At 38.9% G+C, this 12,736-nt stretch overlaps 1 pseudogene; it reads right to left on the bottom strand.

Annotated features, from left to right (window-relative positions):
* The window catches only part of LOC143398304 (antigen WC1.1-like), a 67,420-nt pseudogene that overhangs the window by 47,748 nt on the left and 6,936 nt on the right, over positions 1-12,736 (bottom strand).

The following is a 12,736-nucleotide window of genomic DNA, read 5'->3' on the forward strand; positions in this document are numbered from 1 at the left end:
TTCCTGGAAGCACCAGGAACAGGAGACAAGGAGCCTGGGGGCCTGGTACTACAGCCTTCCTAGATGAGGGGAGTGACCAAGCTAGAGAGTGACACCAAAAGTGCTGGCAGGTACCAACTCATGGGCAAAATCAAACAGCTGGACAGGGAGGAAAAGAAAATAATTTATTAAAAATTACAGGGCACAACAGAAATATTCTAAGAATAGAATGGATAATTACAAACTTATTCTAAGATTTGAAAAGAAATAAAAAGCATGTTGAAAGGGAAGCACAGAGCCTCCAAATGACAAGAACTTCATTGTTCTCAGAAGACAGCCAGGTTTTTATCAGAACAAGAAACTGAAGGGGACATTTCAGGTCTTAAAAACATTAGAAGATGATAGGCCCCAATTTCCAACAGGCCCCATGGAATGTTTTCTGGGAGAGGGATGCAGTAGCATATCGATAAAGGCTCAGAGGAGGTAATATCAACCAAGATCACTGAGACTGTGAGGAGGTGAAATCAAAGAAGAAAATGAGGGGAGACAAGGCCCCTCATCTCACTGCAGTTCCCCATGATGTGGCAGAGGGAAAGATTAACAAACATATTTTCAACAGGATTATTATTTGGGACATGCTTTGGAGAAGCCTTGAGCTCTTCCTACCATCCAGGTAATCATGCATCACTCTCCTCACCCTCTTCCTCCTCTGCTCATGGTATCTCAAGGTCACTATGCTCCTCCCAAGTCAGTACTTACACTGATAAATCCTCTATTTTCTTCTTTCATTGAACATCTAGTGCTCCTGAAGTTTTCAAAAAGAATTTTTTTCTCTTTTTCCAAAATCACACATTTCCAAAGCACCTACACATGGTTGTGTAGTGGGGCTGGAGTGCAAACTCCATGAGGACAGGGACAATGTTTTCTTCTTGTGTCTGTCTTCCTGCCTGGAATTACTTTTCTACCGACATGTCACTTGATTACTTTCCATCAACAAAATAAACTGACAGGTAGTCTGTCTGGTGTAGATGGATTTCAGAGTAAAGAGTCCAATATATTTGATTCCCCAAATTGTTCCCCACTGGTTTGAAAGTTGGAGGGAGATGAAGTGTTTACTCCTAACCTCAGTTTCCTCCTCTGAAATAAATGATCACCATGATACCTATCATCAGTTGATTGTGAAGATTAAGCCAAATTACTTGTGGTATAGTAGGGTGGGAGAAAAGTGATAGCACACAGTAAGCAATGTGTATTACTGATGTCCAATCATACACTTTCACTAAGGAAATACAGATTAATTAATATAATCTGAGACAGAATTAGCTAATTGTCAGGAATGTTTATCAGAGCATAACTTCATGCTCCATATGCTCAGTTCAGTCTCTGGTACTTTTCACATATTGCTATCATTGCAGATTTTCTTATATCTGCCTTTGAAACAGGATTGCAAGAGTTGGATAAAATAATCTCTATCCAGTATTCATTATGTAGGTTTATTTCAATTCACCCATTATATTTGAATGTATAAAACTTTTCTAGCAACAATCTGCAGGCATAGGACAAACACATAAAAATAGACAGTAGGTCACCTCTACATGTGATATGAGCTTCCTCCTTTGCAGAGCAAGATTGGTGTTTCCAGGGCTCAGAAGGACACTGCCAGAGAGAGCTATCAATTTCTCGACAGTGGATTCCATCTACCCAGTGGGGTCTAGAACCTTCTCTAGGAGGAACCAAGAAATCCAGAATCCCAGTGTCTCCACAGCCAAGCTGTCTGCAGATTATGGACAAGGTCATGGGTTCCATAGGGCTGTGGCAGATACTGCCCCAGGTGTTGTTGTAGAAAATCTCCAGCCACCCAGCACACTTCTGGTTCTCACTCACCAGCCTGAGAGCCAGGAACTCTGAAATAGAAAGGAGAAAAACAGGGCTTAGTGAGCATTCAACTCTTACTGCTGTTTCTTCTTTATTCCTAAGAAGTAAGTGCTCATTGCTGACTCTACTGAGGAAATGCCCACTAGGTGGAAGACTGGAATTTTTGTCCCTTTAATGTGTTTTGCTAACTTGTACCTCTCTTTCTGTTTCTACAACAATGTTATATTACCAAATGCATAGGCAGGAACAATGATCTGGGGACTCTGTAGGAAGTGAATTCTCTATCTGCTATCTGACTAACCATCTGACAGATCTTAAAAAAAATGAGTATAAACAGAGGGGGAGTAGAAATGTGGAGCTCAAATATGACTACTTCTTAATCCTGAGGGCCTGTGAATATTTGAGCTCATATTGCAAAAACTCTTTTCAAACAAGATTAAGAAAAGAATCCTTTCTCTCTAGGCAAGATGGGACATGCTTGTATTCCAAGTTGACTGGAAGGCTAAAGCAGGAGCATCCCATGTTCAAAGTCAGCCTCAGCAACTTAGTGAGGCTCTAAGCAACTTAATATGACTCTGTCTCAAAATTAAAAAAAAAGTATCATAGTTGTGCTCCAGTGGTTGAGTCCCCTGATTCAAGCCCAGTACCAAAATAACAAACAAAAACAAAAACAAAACAAGACAAAAATTAACTAAAGTATGCTTTCATTATGAGATTATACTGGATCATCCTGGATAGGATTTCCCCAATGTAATGACATCCTGTATCCTCACAAACAGATAAGCCATTCTGGTCCTCACTAGAGTGTGATGTGAACATGGAATGGTGAGACGGTTGAAACAATTTGGGTTGAAGAAGGAAGAGGTAATACAAGGAATTCATGTAATTTATAGAAGTGGAAAAAGGTAAGAAAAAGAGTCTTCCTAGAGCTCCAGCTGTTGCAGCCTGCTGACACCTTGTTTATAGCCCACACAGACCCAGGTAAGTCTTCTAACCTACACACTGTAAGGTGATAAATTTGTGTTGTTTTAAGACCCTCCGTCTATGGTAACTTGTTACAGAAGAAATAGAAGACTAATTCAGTGGGTCAGGATGTTGCTGGCAGGTAACAGAAGAGTGATGACTGCTTTAAATGGACACCATAGAGAAAGACTGTGTCAGGGGACACTGCTGAGATGGAAGGAGCTGCTGCTGCAGCAGGAAATGGAAGCACCTAATCTTCTCCTCTGCTGTAGGCACAGGAATAGTGAGAGGCACCACCTCTCCTTTGCCCTGTCAGCAAATACCCAATGACAGCCCTAGGGATCACACACCATCCTGTACACCCTTCCAGCCTATGCACAGAATGTATCACAGACCTGAGCAGATGACCCCAGCATCCTTTTTGTGACTGCAGTTGTGCTGCCCCCAGCCCTGGGAAGGGCACTGCCACACATAGGCCTCCTCTCCTGTGCAGTTCAGCTCATCCAGCCAGATGGGCCCTGATCCCTCTCCAAAGTGAGCAGAGATGGTGGCTTCCAGGGCCACTCCACAGCCCAGCTGTCTGCACACCACGTGGGCATCACTCAGGTCCCAGCTGTCATCACAGATGGAGCCCCAGGAGCCCTGCTGCAGGATCTCCACTCTCCCTGCACAGTGACTGCCCCCGTCCACCAGGCGGAGCTGTCTGCTGTCTGAGGAGAGACAGGGTCATGTCAGTGGGCATTTGCACAGGGAATGGGAAGACTCTGGTGCTGGGAGTCTTGCTTACCTAAGCATTTGGCAGTGTGGCCCTCTGAGGCTGCAGAGCCTGCTGGGTCAGACCAGGAGTCATTGCACTGGGACAGCAGCTGGGTCTGGTTTCCTATAGATGGGAGTAGAGAGCAGGAAACTGAGTTAAACTTGACAGTAATCCAGTGATGGCATCTGAGCTGTAGCCCATGATCAGTAATTTCCTATCTCCTATTCAAGGATTCTGTTTCTGCTTCTGAGACACACTTCTCTCTTAAATGAAGTATAAATCTACTAAAGTCCCAGGAATGACTTTAGAAAAGTGTGAATACAGCTCCCAGGGAACCAAGACTTAGGAGTCAAGTTGAGAGAAAAATAAAACTATATCCAGCTATGTTTCCATGGAGGAATTTGGGCATTCAAAGGTAGTAGGTGGCACTCTGAAAATTTCAGCCATGTTTGCCATTTTTTCCTGGGGTAAACAAGTAAAATTTACATTAAAACAAAGAGGAGGAATCAATTTAAATAACCAGGAAACTTGTATCATATTTTATAAAAGAATATTTGTCATAGAGATGATGCATCTTAGTAGAAAATAACAAAATCCAATAAATATTTGTGAGTTATGTATAACTAAAAAGAACCAAGTAAAATTATCCTATATAGTCAGTAGCTAAAAATAAGAAACCAGAGGATGAGTGTAACAATACTATAGGTTAACACAAAATAGAAAAATTAAGTGGATTAACATGGGAAAACACAGATTGAAAAACAGAAAGATAAAAACATAATAAATGCAATAGGATTCTAAGAGAGATGGTGAGAGAACCTAACATTCCTATATATTGTACAAGTTTTAGGTATTAAGACCACAATTGATTGCACAAAAATTCAAATTAGAAAATACACAAAGTGAGATATTTAACATACCTGTAGTTTTGAAAATACCCACAAATTCTGTGACACTCTATCTATTGACCTGTGCAGTCCATTTCTCCTGCCCTCCAATCTGGGCTGACAGTGGTGGGTTGTCTACAAGCAATAGAATGTGGTGAAGCCAGCACAGCTTGACTTAGGAACCTTGCTAAGAAAGTCAGGCCTTCTCCACTAACTTAGTAGGATCTTTGCTTAATGCGAAATCTACTCTGTAGAGACTATCGTGTAGGAGAGAACTTTTGCAGGTGGTTCTGTCAGCAGCCCCAGGTGAACTTTAAGCTACCAGCCAAGTGAATTAATTGTCCTGGATTCCCACCTTTGTCAAGTCTACAATGACCTCAGCTGCAAATGAGATCCAAGTGCAACCTCATGAGAGACCTCAAGAGGCAACTGCCAAGAGCCCTTTCCAAATTTATGAATCTGGAAATTATGGGCAAAATGAAATATATTTTCATTTGTGTTGCTATATCGGGGGGGGGCAGTGATGCATTAAAAAACAATACCAACTAGGACAATGATATTTACTGTGAAACAGCAATCATACAGTCCTGTGTTTATTGTGACACTACTCACAATAGCTACAGTATGGAATCAGATGCCCACTGCAAGAGAAATACATAAAGAAAATGTGGTATAAATATGACCATAAAAGGAATGGTTTCTTGCCTTTTGTATCAAAATTGATGGAATCATAATACATCATGTTTAGTTCAATAACCCAGACACAGAAAGACAAGTAGCACATAGTCTCCATCATATGTGGAAGCCAACAGATTATTTCATGGAATTTGACAATGACACTGTGGTTATGGGATTAGTCTTGTTATTATTTTAAGAATAAAAAAATATCTTATTTACCTACTCTTAACTAGTCACAGAAATATTTTACATATTAAGGGATGAATGTGGCAGAAAGGGGGGATAATACAGAAAAAAAAATAATAGCATTGGGAAATCAAGGTTAGGGTTATCTGGGAATTTTGTGCTATCTTTGAAGCTTATTCAGAATTCTCAATTATCAAGAAAAATAATAAAATAAATGAAAGAGAAAAAGGAAAACAAAGCCACCAAAAAGCAAATGTGAAAACTAGTTGTGGTGTTTAGATACTGGGTATCCCCGAAAAGCTTATGTGTGAGACAATGAAAGAAAGTTTAAAAGTGAAATGATTGTGTTATGAACATCTTAACTTAATCAGCACATTAATCCTTTGATAATATTAACTGGGTGGTGACAACAGTCATATATGTTGTGGCTGAATGAGATGGGTCCCTGTTGGCATGATCTGGAGATTTATATGTTGTATTTGTTGATCAGAGCTCTCCCTATTTCTGCTTCTTGGTGGCCATCTGCTGACCTCCTTTACCCTGCTTCACTCTTCCACCATGATATTCTACCTTACCTCTAACCACAAGGAATGGAGTAGGATATCTATGGACTGAGACCACTGAAACCTTCAGCTTCAAAATAATTTTTTTTCTCCTAAAATTGTTCTTGTCAGGTCTTTCTGTCACAGCACAAAAAAGCAGACTAAACCATTGAATGTCCTAGGACATTTTACTAAAAGAAACTCATAAAATAACATCAAAAACATAAAACACCAATAGTATACCTAGTGAAAGTTATGTTTAATTTCTGAGGGAAATTAGAGATATACCTTGTAGCTCCATATTGATATTTAGGTTAAATCCAAACTCAATCTAAAGACCATCATTCTATTATTGAATTAAATATATCACATTGTTTGTAAAATTTATTTGAAATGCAGAAGACCAAGCATGACCAATGTACTGGGCAGAAAAAAACAACAGAATTAGAGCAGTTACTTTAAAGAAATCTTTAAAAAAGTTAATCAGACATGCTATAAAATTAGGATAAGTCTAGAAAATGACAGAATGGAACAGAACAGAGCATAGAGCAAGAGTCAGAAATATCTGCACCCTGTGTATTTCAAAGGTGACAAAGCAGTGGGGAAAAGGCTTTTCAGTAATGATTCTGAGTCAATTGGATATCCCAACAATGATGTGGAACTTTTTTTACACCACACACTTTATACAATACCAATTCTAGAATGATTGGGCAACTGTATGTAAAAGAAAGATAACTAAATGTGTATAAAATACTCTTGAAAAATATTTTTATGATCTTATGAGAGCAAAGTGCTTTTAAAATGACACTATAATACTATGAGAGCAGCAAATGTTGACATGCTGTACTTCATTAAGAACAAGAATTTGACTCCAGAAAGGAGACCATATATAAAGAGGGGGCATATTATAGGACAAGTATTAATAAAGATATACAAATATATCCATATTTCCACCAAACAATATTGACATGGTACTTTGTAGGATCATTATTTGTGTACTCAAAAAGTGAAAACAATTCAAATCTCCAAATCATTTGAATAGTTCAACATATGATCCTGTGGTTATTTGGCAGAAAACTCTACAGCAATAAAAATGAGACTCTGATAAAAACAGAAATATGGGTAAATTCTAAAAGTTATGTTGAGAAAAAGTAGACACAAACAGAGAACATTGTGCATGATTTCATATAAAGCTCAAAACTTGAAAAACAAGATTCCTTGGCAGGAAAAGTTAGAGTGGTCTTCTTTGGAGGGGAGGAAGGCACAGTGACTGGAGAGATGTGAGAGTGACTTCTGGGAGCTGCTGATGCTCTCTGTTAGTCCAGGGTGAGGAATGTGACAGAGTTCTCATTCATTGTTATATAATGTTATCTATGAATTTCAATGAATTATAATTCTTACTTAAAACCAATCCTCTTAAATTTCTTGACAGGGCTGAAAGATGAATGATCATTAAGAATCATTGTTAACCACAAAATGTCTCATATTTGAAGTCAGCTCTCCATGCTGTCTGCTCTTAAAGACACATCACTCTAGTACCAGTCAGCCCTGCCCTCTCTTACCTGAGCAGACCACAGAGGCTGTGTTTCCATGGGCACAGGCAGGAATGCCCAGGGCAGTCACAGGACAATTCCACAGGAAGGACTCAGACCCTGAGCAGTGGAATCTGTCTCTCCAGATCTCATCTCCTCCTTCCACAAAGTATGCTCCCTTTGGGGTGGAGATGGCGACTCCACAGCCCAGCTGACGGCAAAGAACATTGGCATTGGCCATATTCCAGTGGGAGGCACAGAGTGTTCTCCAGCCTCCAGAGGTCTTAATCTCCACTTGACCCTCACACTGAGAGCTGCCATTTTTCATGAGCCGAACATCTGTATATCCTGGTAGAAGACAGGGTTTAGCAATATCCCACATTTTTCTTACCCCCATAGAGTGTGTAGAGAGGTTAAAGTCCTGTTGTGAATCTCACCTGAGCAAATAACTTGCACAGCCCCTCTGTGTGGGCGGCTACCTCCAGGACTGGGCACTCTGGGGCAGAACCAGAGGCCAGGCTCCTGCCCCTCACACTGGAACTCTTCAGCCCAGACCTGTTCACTGTCCTCTCTGAGGGGCAGGTTCCCCAGGACAGATGCAGCCTTGCCACAACCCAGCTCTTCACAGATGACCTGGGCTGTATCTAATGTGAAATTCCCATCAGATACTGGAATCCACTCTCCTCCAGAATTCACTTCCACTCGCCCAGAGCAAGGTTTGTGTCCTCCAACCAGATGCACAAATCCTATGGGACAAAAAACAAACAACAAGTACCAGTGAATAGGAGGAGGAAGCTTCAAATTCACATGTAATGCTGTAGAATTTTTTTTGTTGTTGTTTTTCAGGATTGTGGTATGGGGCTTGGATTCAACAGATGGTGCCTGAATGTGAATTCTTGGAGGAAGTGTGTGAAGACAAATTTTGGAGAACAAATTTGTAAGGTCAATTCTAAATTGTTGATTCAATAAATGAATATATACACTGCTCTAAACACATGTGTATGTGTCCAAAAATGAGTATATGTCATGTGTAATATGCAGTTTTCTTTTATATGGACATATTATTCTTCATATTATAAATGTATCTGTGTGTCTGTATGACTTTCTGTGACAGTTTACCTCCTTTTTTAATAAATTAAATCCATATGTATGCACTGAAAGTGAACTCAGTGTAGAAAAAGACTAAGATCAATTTTTCACTATTTTATCCTCTGAAATTATCAATTCACAGATAATAATTCCAACTAAGATAACATTATTTAATGAATGAAAAAAATCATTAGGTTTGGAAACTGACAGTTTATACTTATTTCTCATTTAGGCATGAGAAAAGAGCCCATTAAATAGTGTGAGGCTGAGATACAAAACAGGTTATTGTGACTAAAATAATCAGGGTTCTTTAAATCATTATTTACATTATAGAAGAAAGAAAGGCCATTTAGAAGTAGGAATAGAAGTTATCTAGAAATTTGAGCTTGAGCATTGTAATTTTTTTGTTTTCTTTTGTGTTTTATTAAGGGTTTATTTTGTTTCTAATAAACAGAGTTTGAAGACTCCATTATACAGCTACTGAAGGTGGTCTAGAAGTGATTTCAAGTATGGGTCTAGACAATTTTGGGAGACATTTGGTTATAGATGTGAAATTGTAATGTAATAGTAAGTGTAGGTAGTAAAGAAGTTCAGCAACGAATCCTTTCTCAAGAAAATAGCATGTTCATTATATTTGTCCTCAAGTAAACCATCAAATTAGAATGAAGATCAAAAGCATTATTCTAACTTAATAAAATTGTTATTTAAAATATTCCCTTATCTCTCTGAAGCTGATGTATTAAAATGAAGTGTGAATGAATAAGATGTAAATGCATTGATAATTTTAATTTCTATCATTATAGAGGAGTAATATTGAGTACCTTACTTATAGAGTCAAAATGCAGATATACAAATTCCAAACTGAAATCACTAATCTTTAGGAGGTTATGTTTAAAAGAGTATGAGACCTACAGGAGCATCATAAAATCAGCCATCAATACAGTTATCCAGTGACAGGAACAACAAAGATCAGCCTCCAGAACAGAAACTTGGCTGGCTGAAGGCTCTGCCTCTGGATGCACCAGGTCTCCTTCTCTGTGAACTCTGGTTTCCACTCAGTTCCACCTTCACATTAAAGGTCAACATCAGCACCACCAGAGAGGGCTACCAGGTTTGCATGACTGATTGTAGCTTAAGCTGAGATAGAAACAAAAACTTGCCTGAAGTGGCCTAACTCCTTTTTATTTTCCTTTTTAAAAATAATATTTGTCCCATTGCTAGCATCCAAGAGTTAGAATGTCTCAGTGGAGATAAAATAACATTATGTCCAAGTTTTATCTGAGATAATCCACTGGGGTATGAGTGTAATGTCCTCTGGTTGAAATGTTATGAGGGTATCTTTGTCTGAATTCTATTAGAATATCAAACTTTTGCAATAAACTTTTATAATTTCAATTATAATAATTTCAATTATTAAAAATCATAAGAATTTCAGATAAAGAAATAGATCACCCAGTGTAGGTTTCACCTTTACTCTTCTACTCTTTTTTTCTCAGCCTCTGCTTTTTTTATTGATTTTTTTATATACAATTTTTCGTATCTATATAGCCTGAGAGGGGAAAAGAGTAAAATTCATACAGTACATGTACTCAGACCATAACTGAGCCTCTGTCAATGTCCTGAACAGAAATTCTGAGCTGTTCAGAGGGCAGTATTGTTGCAAACTCAGCAATACATTTATTTGTCTCTTTAAAAAAAGCTATTTTACCAAGAACTACTGAATGTAGAATTAATACAATTAACCAAATTCCATGAAAACTCCAAAGGACAAACAGCAAAAAATAAAGTAACTTTGAAATCTTAAGGTTTGACACCTACATCTTGAACACTAGAGAACAAATTTTGTTTTTTGTGTTATAAATCAGAAGAGACAGAGACACACTTGCACTTCAGTCCATAAGAGAGACACATCAAATCTCACAACAAACAATCAAGGAAAATGGTCCTGATCTGTGGTCTAAGAAACCTGTATAATTGGCACCAGAAAGAACTGGGGGTGCAGAGTTTGGCAAATAGAGTCTTTTGGTGGCTTCTCTTGTAGGGACAGACACATGGGCAGCTCCCAGGCAAGGTCTGGGTATAGGTGATTCCTGTATAAATAAATGAGTTGTTATGATATTTATCCTAAATCTATTCTCAGTCTCATTTTCCCTTCCTAAATCTCTCTATCTGAATTCTCTAGTATCCTACATACCTCAACTTTATGTTGGGGGTATCTTTGTCTTAGGCACTGAATTCTATTAGAATATCAAACCTTTGCAATAAACTTTTATATAATTTCCTTTATTAAAAATCAGAAGAATTTCTGATTTGTGATGTCTTCTCATCCATCACTCCAAAATCTTATGTTTAGGCCTTTTTCATGGTTAAGTTTAAAGCTCCACAGTGATAAATGCTGTTGGCAGTATTAAATGTGTTAAAAATTACTAAAAGTGATATATCACTGAAGATGCTCGTGCGCTACATCCATATGTCCTGACAGAAAAGACAGAACTTGGGGAGAGTAAGTAAATTTTAGAAGTTAGAGATAAGCTGGCATCCAGGCCTGTCCACTATATCCTCATTTATGCCTCTCAGCAACAGCTCCTCTTGCTTTCACGCTCCCCCTTTCCTATTCCCTCCACACCCCTTCAATGTGCCCCTCCATAGAGGATATACCCTGTGCCTTTCTCTGGTGCCGCATCTCTACTCTTATTTCACAGAGGTGGTCTCCACTTTATCAACTGGTTTCATTTGCAAAAACACTTCAGTCAAGTCCCAGAAGGGTTGTAGAAACCTGGCCTTCAGGAAACTACTCTTTCTGTCCCTGTGCCAGCTCCTGCGAGATCCCCAATTCTCCACATCCCAGCTTTTACAAAACTAGAGTTCTTTCCCCTTGTGGAAATGGCCTCTTTCACTTCCCATCACTATCAGAACTTTTGGGCTCAAATTTATCCAGGTAAACTCAACAGGCAGGATGGCCAGGTTGATTTCCAGCACATTTCATTAAGACTACACCTTTGTTTCTTCCAATAAGACCAACAATTCCTGCTCCACCTTTCCTGTAGCTGGGACTCATCTGCATCTAAGCAACCCTCCAGTGCTTGGATCATAAGCCTTGTTTCTGAATCCACCTGTCTCCTCATCCATCACTCCAAAACCTTATTATACTCTTTAGGACACAGAACTGTGTCACCTGAATAGATGGGAATGTCTCCATTAGATGTGGTATTAGGCCAGGCAGAGGTGCACATAGATCCCAGTATCTTCCTTGAAGACAAAACTTGCCCTGTATTCTTGGGCTTCCCAGTCATTTCTGAAAGCCAGGAAATTGAGGCAGCATGACCTTCCCATAGAGACAGAGCAGGGGACAAGGAGTGAGGTCAATGGATGCTCATAAATGGGAGAAAATGTGTATGATCAGGAAAGGGTAAAATAGGGAAGAGTGGTTTTCAAAGGAGACATAATCTAAACTTTCCACCTTGACCTGAATATAGGATGGAGGTATTTGAAGAGAGTATTGACAATCTGCTTCCATGGTTTCTAATCCAAATTACTAATGCCTTTTAGAATTTACCATGTTCCAGAAATGTTTTTAGGTATTGGGTGTGAATATTTCAAGGAAATAATGAGAAAAACAAACAATTTCAAGCCATTTGAAGTTTATGAGTGTCCTGTTTGGGGGAGAAAAGAAGAAAAATGGCATCTGAAGAAGTCCACTGATTCACATGAATCATTCTCACTAGAGATTGCAGTCAGATCTATCCTTGTCTGATTCTTTGCTTCAGGACACATTGCTTCATTGGGCAAGTTTCAAGTTTCTTAAAAAGGTGTAATCCATGGGAACATTTGTTCCCCCATTATGACCTCAATACCTCAACTTTGAGTTACACTCACAAATCATTCTTCTTTGACACAGCATGGGTGTCCAGAACTCACACAAATGTACATAGACTCCCCACCCTACACAAGGGCCTTAAGTCCTGCTTAGATAATCCTTATATGCTCTTTGTTATTCCTCTGTTGCCATCCCCCCAGACCCTGGAAGTTTCCTCTATCTTCCTCAAAATGTTCCATTGTTCTCATTCTTATCAAATTTACCTCACAATGCACTTCTCTTGTATTACTGAATCCATCACATATAAACTACATAAACTTCCCTCATATTTTGTCACCCATAGCATTTTTCTCCTTTTTTCATTTAAACTTATTTCAACTAATACCTAAAATATAAATAGTATACCAATTAGTGCAGTAAATTGATTCTTG

This window comes from Callospermophilus lateralis, chromosome 4 (genome assembly GCF_048772815.1).
Source record: "Callospermophilus lateralis isolate mCalLat2 chromosome 4, mCalLat2.hap1, whole genome shotgun sequence".
In the NCBI taxonomy this organism is placed as follows: Eukaryota; Metazoa; Chordata; class Mammalia; order Rodentia; family Sciuridae; genus Callospermophilus; species Callospermophilus lateralis.